Here is a 13774-nt window from a genome sequence, read left to right as displayed (position 1 = left end):
GATCATTCCCAATATGAGTAATTTCTTCTGAAAGCCTGCATCTGTGCCAATTTGCTTCATGTTTCTGTTCAGCCAGACTTTATGCTTATGAAAAAAATATGGATTGTGCTCATTAGTTTGATCAACAAACCTTAAAAGAAACATAAAAACAGGACAATTTGTTTAAATATTTTGTGTTATCTGAAATGGATATAAATGGATGAGAACACAGAAAAGTTAACAGACTTTATTATATTTTGCAATGATAATTACAAATGCAGTTGAAAGGTAGTACTGTAGTTATTATTTCTTATCAGAATAATGCTCCTATATATAAAACTGAGGCTCATCCACAATGCCATATAATGCAGCTTGAAACTGCATTATATAGTCAATGTAGACTCATATAAGAAGCCCCCAGTGGCACAGTGGGTTAAACCACTGAGCTGCTGAACTTGCTACCTGAAAGGTTGACTGTTTGTATCTGGGCAGCAGGGTGACCTCCCACTGTTTGCCCCAGCTTTTGCCAATCTAGCAATTCGAAAATATGCAAATGTGAGATCAGTAGGTAACGCTTCGGCAGGAAGGTAATGGTGCTCCATGCTGTCATGCCGGCCACATGACCTTGGAGGTGTCTACAGACAATGCTGGCTCTTCAGCCTAGAAATGGAGATAAGCACCAACCCCCAGAGTCGGACACAACTAGACTTAACGTGAAAGGAAAACTTTTACCTTTAGGCTCATATAATGCAGTTCAATGCAGCTAACCTTATATGCATTATATGGCAGTGTAGATGGGGTCTGACTGTCCTTCTTAGAGCTAGCAGAACAAACCTTCAAGAAAACATACTTTCACTGAAACCCAACGTAAACCCACTTAAGTCTATGTCACTTAGGTGACACATTTCCTTGAAAGAAATCCTTTTAGGCTTTTAGACTTTAATGTTACATAATTACCTATACAACAGAATTAGACTTTATGTCCAAACTTTAAAAGAAACTGTTCTCCAGTTTACAAAATCAAAACGAAAGACTTTTCCAAGTCCAAATAGAACTTGGAAAAGTTACTTTTTTTTGGACTATAACTCCCCAGATTCCAAAATCAGTGTTCACACACTACCTTGAAAGAGTATATTCCAATCTTTAACCATCCATACAAATGCTCCTTCCTTCTTATCTCTGGGGCAGGCATGTAGCTAGGGGGGGGGGGGGCTTGAGGGGCTTCAGCCCCCCACCCGAAATTCTCAGGGTGGTCCACGAGATGGCCTTACTGGTACTGTTATGTTTATTCATATCATGATCTGACCACCATGCTCAATATATCCCATATGCATGTTTTAATCAAAGATGATCTCACAAAATGGTTCCCGAAATTTTTATCTACTTTCATTTTATCATAACATAGATAGCCATGCCATCCCCAACGTAAATTAAACCCCTCTATGGTTAAAAATTTTTTTTTCTAATTTAACCCAGTCTATTACCCAATCTAATGCGCAAGCCTCACCTTACTGGTACTGTTATGTTTATTCATATCATGATCTGACCACCATGCTCAATATATCCCATATGCATGGGGGTATTGGGATAATGATACAAAAGGTTTGCTAGCGTAGATCCTCTCACTCAGACTCAGCCCCTCCCCAAAATCAAAATCATGGCTAATTCTGTGCCTTTAGCATTCTACAATCCAAACAAGTGGCACAAAGCTACAGTGAAGGAAACATCTCCCAGTGCTACTGAAAAATATGTCAAACAGTGTTAGACAAATACAGGGAGTCTATGGACTAATCTTCTGGGATTCTCCACAGGCTGTTCAGACTGTCAAATACCCCACATACAACTAGAAGTGGCAACGTCAAAAATTTGAAAAAACAGGTGATGAAGGTGTCTCTTGGAAAGACAATTCACCTTTTCCTCCTAATGCAAGGAAAAGAATATTCTAGGGAAGTTGGAAAAGGCAAGAGACAAAAAGCAGCTTTAGGAGCTTGCATACTTTGCCCATCCCTATTTAAAAGAGCACCTTTCCTGTAGGAACTTGCTCACCAAATACAGTTTTTCCCTTTACACTGGGAGGATTAATTCTCCATAAATCTTGCAAAAAGGCAACCTGAAAGAGATATTTCTGCGTGGTATTACACAAAATATAGAACTCATCTTATTCTTTCTCTATATTTTCTTACACCCCAGGAATTCTCCTATTCTTTCAATAATATTAACATTGATTTTTATAGTATTAAAAATAATTGGTTTGTTTTAGTTGACCTTTACTGTTTTGTATTGCTTGTTTCCTTGTAAGTACTTTATATTTTAATCCACTTTACAGCCATTTGGATAAATAGCCATGTATAAAAGCTACAAATAAACAAACAACTAAATATACGTCTCGTCAGGAATTATTGTAAGTTGAAGGGAACATAAAAGTTTAAGGCTCTTATCTGGCCTTTTCATGTGTGATTCATAAAGGTACAGAATAAGGAAGTGTTAAAACACTGAGCAATTTAGACAGGCAATGAAAGCTTAAAATATCCAAAAGCTTGCAACTTATTCTGTTTTCTGCTCTGCAAATCTTGCCTGGAACAATGAGAGGATTCAGACGGTAGGTTGTTATCATTATGGCTAACAATAAATTAAAAACATGTTGATGAGACAGTGTAAAAGCAGCTTTGTCCAACTAATTAATAGCTTTGAGGAGGAAAAAAACTAAATTGATTCTGTGCTCTTTTCAGAGAATTGTACTGTTCTGCTCAACAGTTAAAACTGGGACTGACAGCTTCAAAGATAGGCAAATGGACAGATAAGATAATTCTGCACAATGCACACCTGCCTGATGCTTTTACCATCCTTTTCTGCAATACTTTTAGTTCATTCAATTAGAGTATTACTACAGATTTACAACAAAATTGCCTTTCATCGCAGCTTCTTTTAAAGCTATTTGGCATTTGCTAGTATTTTCTATTATAAATCTAATTGCAGATTCCAAACAGACAAGGGCTCATTAAGCCTTAATTATGCACATGTTGTTTTCAACAAACATTTTCATTTGGACTGCAGTGAGTTGTAATTGTTCAGAAGGCATCACAGCCTTGGAATTTAATCCTCTGCTGGGATGTCAGGAGCTCTTTTGATTGGGTTGTTACCTAAACGGCATGAGAGTCACCACCATTTCTTTCTTGACTACTCTGATAGAGTTAAAATGAGAGGCCTTCCACCTTGCAGGAAGAGAACATATTGTGGCATCCCTCCTCTTCCAACATTATGGGTTAATGCAGACATGGAAAGAGACCAGTGCGTGGGTGCCTCTTTGTATAATCTGTTTTCCAAATGACCTTTGAATTGAAGGGTAACATCAGAACCTACTATTGTTGCAGTGATAAATTTTGAAATTAGGATACTCAGTGTGGCCATGCCCAGAGTCATACACAAAGCAGCACAGTCCAAAAATGCAGACATTAGTATATCAATACACCCATTTCAGCATTTTTCATCCTCCACTAGGAAAATAATTTTCTGATTTAGGCAGTTATCCACACTGGAGAATTATAGCAAATTTGATATCACACTAACTACCATGGAGCCCCAATGGCGAAGTGTGTTAAAGCACTGAGCTGCTGAACTTGCAGACCGAAAGGTCCCAGGTTCAAACCCCGGGAGCTGCAGGAGCGACCGCTGTTAGCTCCAGCTCCTGCCAACCTAGCAGTTCGAAAACATGCCAATGTGAGTAGATCAATAGATATCGTTCCGACAGGAAGGTAACGGCGCTCCATGCAGTCATGTCGGCCACATGACCTTGGAGGTATCTACGGACAACGCCGGCTCTTCGGCTTAAAAATGGAGATGAGCACCAATGACTGGACTTAACGTCAGGGGAAACCTTTACCTTTTTACCTACCATGGTTTAATGCTATAGAATTCTGGGATTTATAGCTTTGTGGTCCATTGATCCTTCTGTATCAGAGAGTCCTGATGCCACAATGAACAATGATGTGAAACTATAATTCTGCAATGCAAATGCAGCCTATGCCATGAACCCTTCTTCCCATGTTGATTCAAAGCCATGCCTCTTCATAATACTTTTGAATTACAACAGTATCAACCTGTAATTATCCAATGGTACTAGAAAAAATCAATTCTACCCCCCCATTACTGTCAGAATTATAGCAAAGATCAAATGAAACACAGAAACTAGATGGGGCTAGAAGATGGCATCATCAAACATTTGGATCAACAATTAGCATGCTAAACCCTGGGGGCTCTGGCATTACTAGAAACCACCACCAGGAGTGGTCTAAAAACATTTGGAGTTCTAGTGACTGAGAAAAGCTGGCTGAATGAGAAAATAATCATTCTGATATTCAGTGCATGTGAACTGGCTGGAAGTGAGCAAAGAACAGCCCGTGAAGCTCACCTGAACCCTCTTCCCATACTCCAAGAAGCCCCATGTCCTGTTTTGTCTTTTAAGAACAGCCTTAAGACACTGTGGTATGTAAATAAAAACTGTTTTACTTCAGCAAAACATAAAGTACAGCACACTCAGTGGAATAATGCAAAAGAAAGCCAGGAAGTCTTACTTCAGACAAAGAAACAGCAATAAATCCAGATGCAGACTCAGAGCAGGCACACGGAGAGCGAAGGCATTAGAGTCAGTTTGTTGCCAGCAGGAGTTGGCTGCATCTGGTTCTGCTTTACAGCCCTGAGTCCTCCCACAGCTGCTAGGGCAGTTCCTAATTACTCAGCTGCATTTCTGGCAGCTAATCTAGCTGAACGACGTCTCTGCTCTGTTTTCCTTCACCTCTCCTGGAATTAGGTACTTGCAAAATCTCTTCCTCAGATCCCAACTCACCCTCAGATTCATGAATACTTTCCTGCTCCCCGTCCTCTTCTGAAGAAGAGGAATCCTTAACACCCCAATTCTAAAAACGTTTGGGTGATTTTTCAGATCAAAATCGCTGCAGTTATACACTCAAAGTTATACAGGTTGAGCATCTTGAATTCTAAAATTCAAAATACAGGCTCTAACACCTTGAATTAGTTGGTGGCCCTACTTAGCTCAGAGCAGATAGAATCTGGTGCCTTTAGGGTATTTCAGCCCTTAAACTCTTTTAGAGTAGCATAAATATGTCAGCACAATTACACTGAATTCCACAATTACGCAGCTCAATAGTTCAATGAGCACTTTGGTCTTCAGGTCGTACACTGTCCAATGGTCTCTGAGCTTTGCAACCACCAAATCAAAGGTGAACAATAAGGCTGAATGAGATGCGGATAAATGATTTGCTGCTCTAGGAGCCAGAGTTGCTAGATTAAAACCTGGATAAGGCTCTTGTACTATTAATGGTTATGTAGAAGAGGGAATTTCCACAGGTGTTACTTCTTAACAGTTTGCACAATAAGCAACACCTGCTGAAATCTTTGTCTGCACAATCATTAAAGGTGCAAGACCCACCCCCTGTTTTCATTCTGGCAATCCTATCAGTGACAGCATTTATACAACTAAAAACATGAAAATGCTCATGCAATAATTGTTACTTAACAAGATTCTACCCATGTGTATGCTGACAAACCTAGTAAAATCAATGATACCAAAGTCGGTCAAAATCTAGAAAGTCAGTGCATGATGAAATAAGTGTAGAAATGATATGCTAAATTGAATGGGCTCTCTTCCAGTTAAGTACATACAGGACCACAGACTCCAAGCTCACAGGATATGAAATCCCTGGAAGTTACAGGAGTCCATGCAAGGACAGATGAAAGGAAGCATAATTATACTAAGGAAAAATATATCATACTGATTTCCCTCCCAAGGCGATGAAATAAGCCTTTAGTCATATATTTCTGGTACTGAGTTGCCCTCTTGAAACAAAACAATTTTTTTGAGTAAGCATAAAATTGAATGGCCTTGCCCTTGGGTTGGGGGTTGGGGAGCCAGAGAAAAGGAAACTCAACAACTTGCTTTTCCATAGTGTGACCTAGAAAGGTTTTCTAGGTCACTTTTACATTGCATCCTGGCCTCTGACCCACTAAATTCAATACAAAAAAGCTACGCGGTTCATTTTAGCTTGTCAGTGTCAAGATCATTCATAAATTTCAGAATCAATATTTACAAACCGCTATTCATATATTCATAAATAAGATCTTATTAGGCATTTATTCTGAAGAGTATTCGCTTGTGACACATTGGCTCATGCTGACAAAGAGAAATTTAAAAGCAGATCTATATGCCCTGATCTTCACATTTTCTCCACATACATGTTTGTTAAACCCAAGTCACATAGTTCATCATTGATCATTGTACTACATTCAAGAGAAACATCATGCTTCTCAGAAAGTGCTGGAAAAGTCATGCTACCAAATAAATGAGAAGCGATGAATGCACAATCAAGACACTTGGCTTTATTTCTAGCAACACAAATCTGATGCTTTCAATAGTTTTTCATGAGTGACACCATGGGGCCCCTGGATTAGGAACACTGGCTACAGAATCCAAATAAGGCTTAACTGAAAAGACTACAGAAGCTATTTTGAAATACAAACTTTCATTTGTCTTTTGATCTGATTCTTGAAAATGAACAGAGGATTCACTTTTCTGTCAGTCTAGTTTTCTGCCACTTCATGCTACAATTTTGAAAGTCAAAGATTGCATGCAGTATAATAATAATAATAATAATAATAATAATAATAATAATAATAATAATAGACACAACGACATTGTATGACACAGCAAACAAGATAGATATGCTGGATTTTGTATCACAAAATCACAAGTCGAACACTTCCCAAGCGTTTAGGACTGTGTGATGTATTTTCAGAAGATGCGTGCAGATCCCAGTAGGGTGGCCTTTTGCAGTTGGCAGATCCTAATTTTGTCAATGTCTATTGTTTCCAAATGCCGGCTGAGATCTTTTGGCACGGCACCCAATGTGCCGATCACCACCGGGACCACCTGTACTGGTTTCTGCCAGAGTCTTTGAAGTTCGATCTTGAGGTCCTGATAGCAGCTGAGTTTTTCCTGGTTTTCGTCAATGCGACTGTCACCTAGGAGGATGATCAATGATCCAAACCTTTTTCTTTTCCACAACTGTGTGGTCTGGTGTGTTGTGTTCCAGAACTTTGTCAGTCTGGATTCAGAAGTCCCACAGTATCTTTGCGTGTTCATTTTCCATTGCCTTTACAGGTTTGTGATCCCACCAGTTCTTCTTCTTCTTCTTCTTATTATTATTATTATTATTATTATTATTATTAGTATTAGTATTAGTATTAGTATTTGCTTGTTACCCACCTCTCCTAATGGCTTGAGGGGTGGTACAGCAAAATCCAAACAAATGAACATAAAATGCATACAATAAAATGCATAGATAGAAACACTTCATTATAAAAAAAAACATCCACCAAACAAAGGGTGCAAAAATCAATATATAGTGGCAATAGAATGCAAATTAAAACTCATGATTCAATGTTGACTTGGTAGGCCAGCGGAAAGAGATGAGTCTTCAATTGGGTCTTAAATTCTGACAGACGGTTTAGTTGTCAAAGCTCTTCTGGCAGGTCATTCCACAGTATTGGGGTGGCTAAAGAAAAGGTCCTCTAGGTGACAGTTACCAGTTGGGTCATGGCTGGTTGGAGTAATGGGCAGATTGTGCAGGAGACTATAGGTAACCTGGACTCAAATCATGTTGGTCAAAACCAACACTTTGTCCAGAAGCTAACTGGCAGCCAGTGGGGTGACTTCAATATGAGGGTAATATGCTCACACCTGGATGTTCCTGTAATTAATCTGGCTGCCATGTTTTGAACTAATTGGAGTTTCCGAACTTGATTCAGAGGTAGCCCAATGTACAGCACTGCATTGCAGAAGTCCAACCTTGAGGTTACCAATGCATATACTACCATATTTAGGTCCTCAGACTTTAGGAAGGGGTGCAGCTGGCGTATCGATGACGTTTCTGTACAATTTATACGTATATAAATTGTTTGGTTTGGGTTTGTTTTTGTTTTTGTGTTTTTGTTTCTTTTTTTGCTATTTTTATTGCCATGTTTCCCCTTCTAATGTAACAGGACAAGCTCTCCCAAAATTGTTGACTTCATTGTACCAACTCCACCACGGCCCTTAAAGATTTCACTATTTAACAATGTAAAATAACTTATTTAAATTATGCACTTCTATCAAATTTCCAGCTTACAAATTGCATGTAGTTTCTGAATAAGCATGCATAGGGAAATTTATTATTATTACAAAGTGTGTTTGGAAACAAAATGGACTTTTATATCATTCTTTAGCATAATCAAGAGTCTCTACTCATACCACCCATACAAATGTTGCTCTTTGGAATTATCAGCTTTAAAAAGCAACTATGAATTAAACTGTTTCTGAATTTAAAAATTTCTGTTTGGCTATTGTTGAGGATATGAAAAACAAGTTACTTGAAAACTTGGTGCCATTTCTTTCAGAATCAAAGCTTGCTAATTCACAGGTAGAACAATATTTCAAGATGTCATGAAAAGTAAAATTTTATTCAGTTAAATTAATAGGATTCTAAATGTTCGATATTCAGAATCTGAACAGTAATAAAATTTATCACCTTGTGGAATGAATCACAAATAACAGCCGTTTGCTGGCTAGTGAAAAAAAAACCCCAGGAAATCACCACCAATTGTCAATTTAACATTATTCTTAAACTGCAATACAGTACCTGGATTGTCAGAAGCCAATAACTAACCCTGGTTTCAAATTGTAACTTGATGGAAGACTGATAAGCTATAAAAGTTAGTTACATACCAAATAAGCTAGGACACTAAACAAAGAAGCACTGAAGATTGTTTAGCCACGTTTGATGGGATGTTCAGACTCGTCACATTTGATGGGACCTTGCTAACAGGGATGATTGATAAAAAAGGCAAGGAGGAGACCTTAATCTGGTATAGCAGATAAAAAAAGATTCCCTCCTTACACTGGCGGAAAGGAGAGGTGGTTTGTCTAAAACTCATCCTCTTGGCTGTAAGAAGGGCATTCATGGCCTCACCATATTTAGCACTGAAGAGGTTCTCTTCATTGAAGGGAAGGTCCTCAAATCCACCTTCTTATGTCCTTTGTTATACTGGTCAAGGCATTTATCATGCAGTCAACCCCATGACAAACAGCACTGATCCACCATGCAGCCAGCCTATGGGTTTCCTTGCAACCAAGGAGGCACAGATCCCATGGAAATCTACCTAATTCTGGAACCATCTATAGATCTCTGCAGGTGTAACACCCATTTGGTGAGACACAGAGACCATGACAAAGAAGCTATGGTGTTTGGTGCATGGTTGGAACCCCACCCATTTTCTGCACATGGCCTTCTGACCAGGCACCTACAAATAGCTTCTTCTTGCAAGGTACAGTACCTCTTGCAATACTTTTGATTGTCCAGAAACATAATCCCCTCTCAATACACCACCCATAAAAACCAACTGCATGAGTAGCCTCCAAGCTTTGGTCTTCCAAACATTTTGCACTTCAACTCCTAGAAGCCACAGCCATTGCTAAAGGTAACAGATTCTGCAAGTTTAAGTTTAAAATACCTGGAATCTGCAATGCCAAAGTGAAAATGTGGACAGCGAAAACCACTGTCCACATTCTAACTTATCTATTAACACCTAGTGGAAATATCCTAATGCAAGAAGCATGAGTGTCAGACTAGACACTTAACAACAAATGTGACACTTATACTACACGTTTCTCATTCAAGAATTCATTCGGATTAGCTAGCAGTTAAGGGAGAGAATTTTTATTAAAGTGTTGTTGCCACTCACCTTTCAATATAACCAAGGCATTCACCACCCCTAAGGAACAGTGTCCTATGAAACTTCAAACACCCACAGTTACAGGACCAGCTTTCCCAAGGCTGACAGCTAGAGCAGGGAGAGGGAAATGAAAATGCATGGGCCCAAAGAAAGAATAGACTTGAATATCTGAACAAATGGCAAGGAATGCTGTGCCTACAAAATTTATTAATATTCATGGCCAAATCATTAAAACACTTAATTCTGCCAGTACTTGGATCTGCTGCTGAATTCAGAGCCTGCTTTGTGCAAAGTCTTTAATAGAAGCATTTGGAATAGGCTGTTCTGCTCGAATTTGAATTAAAATAAATTCAGAATGAAGAAATGCCAAGTTAACAGATCATCCAACCTTGCAAGAGATTAGTGAATAGTCCTGCCAAACGTACATTTCCAAAAATACCACTCATCCGAAATGTTATTTAAAAGTGAATGAATATATCAACCAATAATCTCCATTGCGGGATTCAAACAACAATATATTCTGAGCTTCAGTTCTACAACCAAGAGGGTATTTGCAAGGCAACAATGCTGCTGCAACACTGAAAGAAGCTTTTGCAAGAGTAAATGAGGTTATTTTGGCAGGAAAACGGATGTAGCAAACAAGCGAATTTAACTGAATATGGTAAACAGAGATGGAGTGATTACAGCAAGAGTACATGTAATAGGGTTCTGAGTTGCTTTGTATTGCTTTGACTGACCACAAAATCAGATAAAAGCAGTGGGGGAAAAGTTCTGGTTTCCTCTCTCACATAATTGATTATCTTAATGCAATCTGCAGTTTTTCTTTCTTTCTGTTACACACGCACACATAAGGTAAATCCCCTGAAATTCAGCAAGCCAGAATGCTAACAGCAAAAGTTCCTGAGAGTTTTGTTGGTCTGATTCATAACACCTCATGACTGAGAATGATGTAAATCCACCTTCCTATGTAAACACTTAACATGTTTCTATATATTATTATCCATATACAAGCAGAAGATATTGTACTTTTTGTTTCTGGAAGGTTATTAGCCATTTTTAAGATACATATTTTTTTTACTTTGTCCAGTGCATGTTGCACTCCATTAAGCAAAGATACTGCAGGGCATTGCCCTTGACAAAAGAAGCTATGTTTTTCTATTTGCTAAACTAATGTTAAAGTGCCTAAAGGATCTCATCAGGCTGTCACAGGTAAATGACCAAGTTACGACCCTCAGATAATAATGCAGAAAGGGGACAAGTCAGCACTGGAACACAAATATGATAAATACAGAAAGCAACAGGGGGAGTAAGCAGCTGAATTTATAATCCCCTCTGCTGTCATCACCAAATTACTCCCTTGTTCTCAAGAGAACACAAATTCTGTAGCTCACTGTTGCAAAAGCTTCACATTTCATAAAGGGGGAGGGATTAATTGTTTAAAGTGCAATCACCAGCATATCTACTCAGGTGAAAGTCCCATTGAATTTAATAAGACATATTTCTTTGTAAATGTACTAAGGACTGCGTATCAGTTTAGCTATCATGCAAACAAGCAAAACAAAATAAAGGAGTAGTTACTTTTAACTACAGAATGAAAATAACATTAGGTTCAGATTTAGGCTGCATACCATAAAAGCATTAATATAAATTTGAACAATTTTTTTAATAGATCTGCATAACAGATACTTGAACTTTTATTTACTGAGGAGATTAACATAATATGTTGTTTGAAGTATCCCAAATTCCTCACTTGTGTATAATCCTTTGGTCAAAGCACACATTTGGCCTGTTCAGCCTGTGATTGTCCCTGCTCCTGACTCTGTGATTGTTCCTGCACTTGACTTGTCAAAGGACTCTGGGTTTGGTCTTGAGATTCCTATGCAGCTAGAGTTGGAGGAAACTGCTGTCCCAGGCCAGCCAGTTTGGTTCAGAGGATTCTGGAAACAGGCACACAATGGTTTTAATTCGACAGCCTGAACCGCATTCCTTGAAAGAGTCAAGTTTGGGCCTTCCTTTGCCAGATGGGCATTCTAGTGAGGATTCTAGTTGTGATAAGGCTAATGAGCTTGACAGAAAGAAAGTGATTTATCAGCAGAGAAGAGAAAGGGAGGTTTCCAGGCACAGTAAGAGACTGTTATTGAGAAAAAATTATGAACAGACTTCCCACAAGAAGAGGCCTTGAGTTTACCCTTAAGAAGAGCTGCTTCTGTGAAAGATTCAGAGGTGGTAACTTTGCTCATCGAGGGAAAGATCCCTGTTTCAAGAATTCTGTTCCATGTTCCTGCTGATTTTCAAGTCTATTTATCCAGCCTTGTGCCTTGAGTCTTGTTCCAGCCTTTATTCCTGCTCTTGTGGATTTTTTTGGATTATCCAGTTATAGTTCCTGTGAGTTTACAGTTTGGATTTCTTGCTCCAGTTAATAATAATAATAATAATAATAATAATAATAATAATAATAATAATAATAAAACTCTATTTATACCCCGCCACCATCTCCCCAACGGGGACTCGGGGCGGCTTACATGGGGCCATGCCCAGAACAGTACAATATAGCAAAATATAAAACAACATATCATAATACAATTAAACAATACAATAAATAATCATGTACAATGCAACACTATATATATATATATATATATATATATATATATATATATATAAAAAACAGGGCGGGCCGCATGAGACACTTAGTTAAAAATTGGGGTGAGAAAAGGATAAGAATACAATCACGGAGAACAGGGACATAAGATAAAAAACAATCTAGAGGATAGATGTTGGGGGAGTAACAAAAGAAGTGTGTAATAGTTACTCTCCGAAAGCACATCGGAAAAGCCAGGTTTTTAAATCTTTCCTGAAGGCTAAAAGAGTGGGGGCTTGCCTAATTTCGATGGGCAGTGAGTTCCATAAACGGGGGGCCACAGCAGAAAAGACCCTCTCCCTTGTTCCCACCAGGCAGGTCTGGGATACAGGCAGTGGCGACAGGAGGGCCTCCCCTGATGATCAAAGAGATCGGGCAGGTTTATGGTAGGAGATACGGTCACGAAGGTAGGTGGATCCCAAACCGTTTAGGGCTTTATAAATGACTAGCTGTGCCCGGCCACGCGTTGCTGTGGCTTAGTCTGGTGGTGTTGGTCAGTCTACATTAGGTTGTATTGATGCTGTGACCTCCACCCTTCTTTATACTCACATTAGTAGTAGTATTTGAAATCTGTTACCTTCTTCGGTTTTTGTGTTGATTGATAATTGCTTGAGATCCCTGTTGTCTTTGGTTTGTTGTTAATTGTAATGTCTGATTCTGCTGAGTGCGGTTTATATTTTTATTGTGGTACCATAGTCTTTTTTTTTCTTTTGCCTGTGTAGGTGTTTATTATTATTGTTGTTGTAGTGGTCATGAAGGTTGGATAAGTTAGATGCTACTGTATTATTTTTTGGAGGCCCAGTGTAGCACTGACTGGCCTCTCAGCCTCAGTGCCTGGCTGTTTCTTGCCTGTGATGGTGTTGATTCTTATTGTTGTTGTTGTTGTTGTTGTTGTTGTCATTGTTATTATTGTAATTGTTTTTTTGGAGGCCAAGTGTGAATGTAGGTATTGGGGAGGTGGATGAGTTGTGTTGTCAAATTTTGTATTTGTTATAGTCACAATGCGTTGTTGTGATTTTTGTGGGTCCGGATTGTGGTTTTGTGGTGTGGTTGTGTTGTTACAACCGGGAGGCAAGGCTTTTGCATTGTTTTGCCAAGTTTTGTATTTCTGGGGCGTTTAGTTGTGTTGTTATAGTCACGATGCGTTGTTGTGAGTTTTGTGGGTCCGGATTGTGGTTTTGTGGTGTGGTTGTGTTGTTACAACCGGGAGGCAAGGCTTTTGCGTTGTGTTGTTAAGTTTTATATTTCTGGGGCGTTTAGTTGTGTGCCAAGTTTCGTATTTCTGGGGCGTTTAGTTGTGTTGTTATAGTCACGATGCCTTGTTGTGAGTTTTATGGGGCCTGATTGTGGTTTTGTGGCGTGGTTGTGTTG

The 13774-nt window shown here is 38.9% G+C and overlaps 1 protein-coding gene across 11 annotated transcripts in view; it reads right to left on the bottom strand.

Annotated features, from left to right (window-relative positions):
• tox2 (TOX high mobility group box family member 2) overlaps positions 1 to 13774 on the bottom strand; it is a 281333-nt gene that overhangs the window by 218236 nt on the left and 49323 nt on the right. Inside the window, exon 1 of one of the 11 annotated variants that reach the window (XM_062978788.1) lies at positions 9772 to 9899. The exons of the other annotated variants lie outside the window; for them this stretch is intronic. The gene's annotated coding sequence lies outside the window, so the exon portion shown is untranslated. Of the gene's footprint in view, positions 1 to 9771; positions 9900 to 13774 lie in introns of those variants that run through there. 11 annotated transcript variants of the gene reach the window in all.

Source organism: Anolis carolinensis, chromosome 4, assembly GCF_035594765.1.
Source record: "Anolis carolinensis isolate JA03-04 chromosome 4, rAnoCar3.1.pri, whole genome shotgun sequence".
Taxonomy (NCBI): Eukaryota; Metazoa; Chordata; class Lepidosauria; order Squamata; family Dactyloidae; genus Anolis; species Anolis carolinensis.
Note: the sequence above shows the minus strand (reverse complement) of the source record. Positions and strands in the feature narration are given on the sequence as shown.